This window comes from Poecilia formosa, unplaced genomic scaffold (assembly GCF_000485575.1).
Source record: "Poecilia formosa unplaced genomic scaffold, Poecilia_formosa-5.1.2 Scaffold251, whole genome shotgun sequence".
NCBI classification, from domain to species: Eukaryota; Metazoa; Chordata; class Actinopteri; order Cyprinodontiformes; family Poeciliidae; genus Poecilia; species Poecilia formosa.
The window spans coordinates 316,617-323,876 of record NW_006800190.1 but is presented as its reverse complement, the minus strand read 5'-3'; positions in this window follow the sequence as shown (position 1 = coordinate 323,876).

Here is a 7,260-nt window from a genome sequence, read left to right as displayed (position 1 = left end):
ATAGATAGATAGATAGATAGATAGATAGATAGATAGATAGATAGATAGATAGATAGATATATGACTTTATTGGGACCCAAAAGAAACAGACAGGCCTTTTTTTCAGTTACTAAAGTTTTTAAGATATGTGTTCAATGTTTTTGTTAAAGTCTGGTCTGAGACCAGAATTGGGTCATAGACAGAATAAAAGCAGGCTTTAAATTATTTTCCTGAAGTTGATGTCAGTGTTCATCTGCCATCATGCTACAGGGAAGGTGCTCATTGGTTCACAGAAGGATGATCCCTTGTGTTCAGTATGACTCAGTAAGCAAATGGTAAAACTCTATATTTTTTAGTGGTTTCTGCTTTGTTTCCCTCAAAAGGATTTGTGATTAGTTGTAATTAAATACTTTATTTGAGAAATATTTCTTTAGATGTAAAAACAAGACAGTAATAATACTGTAGGGTATTTAGTTTTTAAAAGATTTAATAAAATATTGTCACATGAACATCACCATGTTGTTCACACTGCAATGCATTCTGGGTAAATGACATCTTTAGGTCAGACTTCGCTAGCACTGTTCAGCCAAAATAGCGATGATGAGTAACGTCATTAAAACTTTATAATTTGAACCAGAGTGCATTTAAATCGATGGGAATGTAGAGAGTTGACCGTAGGAGCTGCTGCTGCTGCTGCTGCTGCCTTCAGCCTTCAATGCCTTCAATGACACTTGCGTATGGTGAGATCTGGTAAGTAGTTTTGTAGCTTTGTGTTTAGAATCCGGTCAGATCATTGGTTTCATATTCAGCAGTAGCAATTAGCTGTGTTAGCATTTCAAACAGCCTTCAGTGCTGCTTGTCTGGTGTTTCTCCCAGCATTTTTCACTGTGGCGGCAGCAGGGTTTAGGCACTTTGTATTTAAAACAGTTTGTTTTTAGATTTTGTAGGTAACAATCACCTGTTAGAGGCTTTGTCAGTCTTGCTCATACAAATGACTCAAAGTCTTCTGGAGAGAAATGTTGAGAGAGCACATGTTGTGTTTGGAAGGTGTGTTCATCCCCAGCTCTCTCCCACTGTGCTCTTATTCAGAAATGATCCAGATTGACCTCGCCATTTTATTTTTTTCTTTTTAATTGCAGCCAACAGTCACACAGTGTGGCATTATTTAAAATACCAGCAGTCAAATCCAAGGTGATTGTTAGGTAAATTGTATTATTATCAACTATTTGTTATGCTTTTATAATGTTCTTACCTTATGTACTCTTATTTGTTTTAGTCATATCTTTTAAGAAATGTTTCTGTGTTGTTAATGATTCTGATTTCCTTTCTCAGAGGGCCTCTCTGAAGAAGAGCAGTGACAGCAGCCCTTCACAGAACGCCCTGCTTTTGACCTCTTAGATAGCTATAAAACCATCGCCGTGAAGATTCACAACTTGTCCTGTTTGATCCTGGGTCAGGAACTAGATGAGCTAGTGTGAGATAGATTGTGTTGTTAGTTAGCGATAATCTTGGCGCTGTGACTGTGTGATGAAGTGTTTTCCCCCTCCCTTTAGAGTTACAGCGCTCTCTGTGATTAGGGATCCTAAAGACAATAAAAAGAGAGGGGCAGGCAAATGTGCTTCAGAGCAGCAGGAGATTGTAACTCTGTCTGTTCTCCTCACGAGTATTCAGAATCTAACTTTCTCTTGGTAAAGTTAGCTTTCCTGAGTTTATTCTGTAGATTCCTGTACAGAACGGACTCAACAGCTTCATCAACCCAGCAGATAAAAAAATGGCAACCTTCATGGGTGAAAAATATCACAAAAGATATATATTTTTGGAGTAATTTTGCATAATACTGCCCCTTTAAGAAAACAACCTAAACAAAACAAGTTGCAGTATTTTCAGTTAAGATGTATGCTATGAACAGTATTTGCCCCCTTGCAGCTTTATTTTGATTTTACATTTTTGCACACATTGAAATTTTTTTAGATCAAACAAACCACTTCCAAACAAAGCTGGCCTTCTGAAACTCTTCTAGTAATCTTGTAACTGTCTCAAATTAACAACAAAAGCCTTGCTGGATTTCAGTGGCTACACCAAGGCCTGGTTTGTGATGTATCTACAAAATTATGAAAATTTAAATAGAACCTGAAAAAATAATCCACAAATGTTGAACCTTCCCAGAATAACCTATTTTTTTCCATAATTCCTCCAGGAGTGAATCTATATTGATTCCAGGAAATCACAAAACAACCCAGAACAGCAGCTAAGCACTGCTGACCTTACACGCCTCAGTGAAGGCCGATGTTCACCATCCCACTATAACAAATCAATCAATCAATCAATCAATCAATCAATCAATCAATCAATCAATCAATCAATCAATCAAATTTTATTTGTACAGCACATTTCAGCAGCAAGGCATTTCAAAGTGCTTTACATAATTAATATAAGAACAGAATGTGAGAAAGAGCTTAAAAAAAAAGAAAGAAAAAAACATCATTAAAACGCAAACATTGGGAAAGAGAAATAAAAAGCTGTCTCCAACCCTTTTGACTTTAGTCAAAACATCGTTTGACAAGGACTTTAACCTCTCAGAAACAGTGAGAAAGAGAAATAAAAAGAAAGTAATAAAAAGATAAAAAGAAAAGATAAAAACATTAAAAACATCAAATACATTGAAGGCATCAATTGCCATAAGCAACTCTAACCAGGTGGGTTTAAGTTGAGATTTAAAGGCTCTCAGTGTTTCAGCTGTTTTACAGTTTTCTTGAAGTTTGTTCCAAATCCGTGGTGCATAGAAACTGAATGCTGCTTCTCCTCGTTTGGTTCTGGTTCTGGGGATGCAAAGCAGACCAGAACCAGAAGATCTGAGGGGTCTAGACGGTTGGTACAGCGATAACAGATCTTTAATGTAAATACATATATACATAATCTGGGTAAAAATGGTATCTATGGGAACGCTTCAAAGCCAAACCCCACTGCTGAAAGCAATAATGAACATCTCAAAATCACAAATAAATAAATAAATAAATAAACAACCAAACAAACAAAAAAACATCTCCATGACTTTTGGGAAAATAATTTGACGACTGATGACAGAGTAGTAGAACTTTTTGGAATCTCACTCTGTTTTGTAGATTTTGTTCAAATTCTGTCCTTGGTTTGAGTAAAATAAGTCAAACACAACACCTCAGGATAAACACCATTTCCATGTTTTATCTGTGAGTGATTCCCCTTAAGAATGCATCCACAGGATAAAAACATATTTGGATGTTGTTCTCAGTGCTCACAGTTCCTTGACATCCTCTCTGCCATGAACTGACCTTTTCTCCCTACCAAGTTACCAAAATGCTGCCAGATGATCAATCTAACGATGGTGCAGTGTTCAGCCTGACAAGCGGTCTTTATTAGTCAACTCAAAACAACAGAGCAGCTCAGTAATTATTTCCGTTAAGAGTTTTAAATATAAACGTAAGATGACAAGCTTAAAGCACTTTACCTTCATATCTGGGCTCATAATTATACCTTCCGCCTATATTACTGAACGCAGCAGCGATTGGACAGTCCCCCTGGTTTCTTTAAAATTTCTAAACGTCATTTTGGTTTTCTAGCAAAGCTCCAGCTTAGGCTGTGGGATAGAGCGTTTATGTCTTAGCTGAAAAAACTTGGAAAAATATTTCAAGAAAACCTTTAGTTATGAAATTCTATAAGTGGCCTGTGGCCTTTTAGTGTGACAAGCTAGGAAGTTTTAAAGGAATAGAGTGCAGTGTGACCGCTGTTACCTGCTTATTATTGTCCTCCTTCAATCACATCCTACTTTACGTCTTAAGATTTTGACTCTGAATCAAAATCCTAAAAGAGGCTTTGCATGTGAATAACCCATCAAACGCAGGACATATATTGTTCAGATGGAAAGAAAGTCTTTCTATAAGACACTTTTACATTTTAAAAACGTATTTATTGCTCTGATACACTATCGAATCTTCATTTTTTTTCGTAATTTCAAATTGCGTGATTGTAAGGACAATGGAAACGCAGCTTACGTTCCAGGTCTCACTGATACTTCATCTATTACAAAGATTCTAAAAGATCGACCTCATAGTGTAACAACTTCACTTTTGAAAAAAAAGAAAAAGAAATCGGGTTTTCTAGGCTTCATACAGAAAAGAGAAAACAATAAGATGCTGCGTTCTCTGTGACACAAACCTGGAAAGGGAGTTTCTTTAAAAAGTCAGAGTGCAAAGCCATGAGGGATGATGACTCTTTAGTTACCTGTCACATTTATTCTAATATACACACCTTTGTACATCAGATGAAAAATGTATTACGTGATATTCTATAGGGTCCCCGACAGTGGGAATAGAGACAAGCTTTGTGTTCGTCTGCATTACACAGTGGGGGAAAAAGAAGCTATTTTTTTGTAGACAGTAAGAGCTTTCACTGCTGAACTCTGGCGAATGGGAGCATAAACTCTCCGCCTGTGTCTTCAGCAGAATACAGTGAGAAATCTCAGATAGAGGACAGAAATATGCCTCTAAATGTAGCACTCAGACACATATGCAGGACATATGGAGAGCATTACTGCTCAGACTCGCTCCTCCAGCTCACTCTCCACCGTCACTCGGTGTGTTTCTGGGTAGGCTCAGCATGTATTACCGTAGCAGCTCCTATAAGGTGTGCAGGTGAAGAAGGATGTCAGGTACAAGTCAAAGTGTCACAACTTGGCTTCTGTTTCAGTCCGTTTTTCATAAAGACAATATGACTAAAGCTTATCTGACTTTAGAGAGCTACGATAAAGAGCCGATATGTCAGTATCGGCTTGTTTTTGGACTTTCTTTGATACCATGGAAATTTGATGAGACCCGATACCGGAAAATGAAACTTCCTGTTTTTCAGCTCAACTCCTTGCTGCATCTCCCTCATGATGTTTCTTTTTATTCCTTCTTTTTATTCCATGACGAAAACACAAAATCTTACCAAGTGTTTTGGGTCTAATTTATATTGCAAATATATTAGTACGCTTGAAATAAGACAAAATTAACAAATAACTTCAGCAAGAAATAAGAGCTTGTTTTCACTCACTAATTTCTATGGATGCATATTTTATTAAAAAAAAAACAAAAAAACTTTTTTTTACATATTTGTTGAAACAGTCACCCTGTTGTGACAGCGTAGCATGAGACAGATAATCTGTGCTAACTAGAAGCAACCAATCAGAGCTAGGAGGCGGGTCTTAGCGCTGTCAATCATGCCCATGTGAGCTCGATCATTTCGCAAATTATTTGTGAGACAGTCAAAGCAAGATAGAAAAAAAAGAATTTTATAAAAGTTACATTTAATATTGATGAATAAGTATTAATTCCAGTTGAATATTATTTAATATATGACATGGTAAAATGTCTTGCTATAAGTGAAATAATCTGCCAATGGAAGAAGTACTTTTTTATCAAACTTACTGACTTAAATTAAGGTAAGGTAATTTTATTTATATAGCACATTTTCAGCAACAAGGCAATTCAAAGTGCTTTACATGAGTTAAAAGGAAATGCAAACAAAAATAACAAACCAAAGGAAAAGAGGAAAGGACACAGTTGGGCAGATGGCAACATTAAGACAAAACAAAGGGGCAAAACAAAGACATGAGTAAAGGCGGTGATGTCAAAGGGCCATGGAACGATGCTGCTGACACTCCTGGCAAAGTTTGATAGAGGTGTTTGCTACCGAGGAATGTCCTTAGGAGCGTTAAGCTTCACAACTCCATGGGATCAGGAGGGGGTGAGGAGGGAAGAGCGTTGTGTTTGCATATCTTCAAGGAGATCAGAGATATGCAGCCCTTCCAAGGCCACACGGGGAAAGCCAATTCATAAACAGAATGTCTTAGGTCGGGAAGATTATGAATTTCAATCTTCTCTAAAGTCTCTCCGATACATCTCAGTTCTCAATCATCCAAATTAGTTTGGTCGTTCCACTGAGCCGAAACTAGCAACTTCTCCAAGATCGATTCTATCCGGTTAGTGATTTTAGAGTCCTCGTCTCTGTCCACACCAACAGTCTGAGTGTTCACTAGTTCGGCCAAGTCCGTCACAAATTTGTCGATAATCCAGGAATCCACAAGCTCCAAACAGCAGAAATCCTGTTATCATAAATAAATCCAGGGTGAATCCCGCCGGATGTGTCCCTGCAGGACAAGAGGCTCTCCTGTGCCCAGACTTCTCGTCGAAAATTTGATCAATTGCATTAAGAGACCAGTTGACCAGATCCATAATTTGTAGATTTGGAGGATGTGCAAAGAAAGGCTCCAAAAATATAGAAAAAGAGAAAAAGACAGGAGAAAAACAGAGCAAGCAGGGAAGGGAAGAAACTCAAGGAGGGAGCAGAGGAAAAAAGCATCTGCCTTCATCGAAAGCAAGAGAGAAAGATCTGGTTTATCTTGCTAAAAAGTTACTTGTAAGTTAGTTTTGTCTTATTTCAAGTGTCCTAAACTAACTGCTCTAGAAACCAGACCTAAATTGGTAATATTTTGTGTTTTTGTCAGGCAGACATTAGTTTATGTTCTTCAGCGCTCCTCCTGCCTCCTTTCCAGTTGATCCATTTATGATCTTCCCTCTTTTTTCCCTACATTCTCCTTCTCCTTTTCAGCCTCCCTTCCCCTTTGAGTCTTTGGACACTGATGCCAGGTGTATTTTAAAAGCGAGCCAAGGATTTTCCACAAGGCTTCAATCTCTGTCTTTTTACAGAGCGGCACGGCATGAACACACACTATAGGCTGCCAAACCATGGCTTATAATGGCTTAAAGTGTCCAGATAACAGTGGGAGTGGAAATGGTCTGGGAGGAAGCAAAACAGGATGTGATGTGACTGAGAGCATCACATCACATCCAGTATGTTGCTAAATGAATAGCAGCCCTTGAACTTTTTCACATTTTGGGAAATTACATCCACAGCTGTCAATGGATTTCATTGAGAAGAAGCACAGAATTGTACGTTTGAAGCGACATAAGGATTTGTGAATAAAACCTTGAAAAGTATCTATCACTTTTCAGCCCCGTTGAGCCAATAGAATCATCTTGGCTTCAGTAACAGCTATAAGCTGTTTGGGATGTGTGTCAACCAGCTGTTTTTCTTCCTCTCTACACATTTTGTTTTTTTGCCACTATTTATTTATTTATTCATTTTTTACAAACCATCTCTGGATCAGTCAGACTATCTGAAGAGTGTTAGCCAGCTCTGACCAGATTACCTGTTCCACTCGAACAGAAGCATTTCCACAGCATCCTTCTTGGGGTTTCTTTGGCA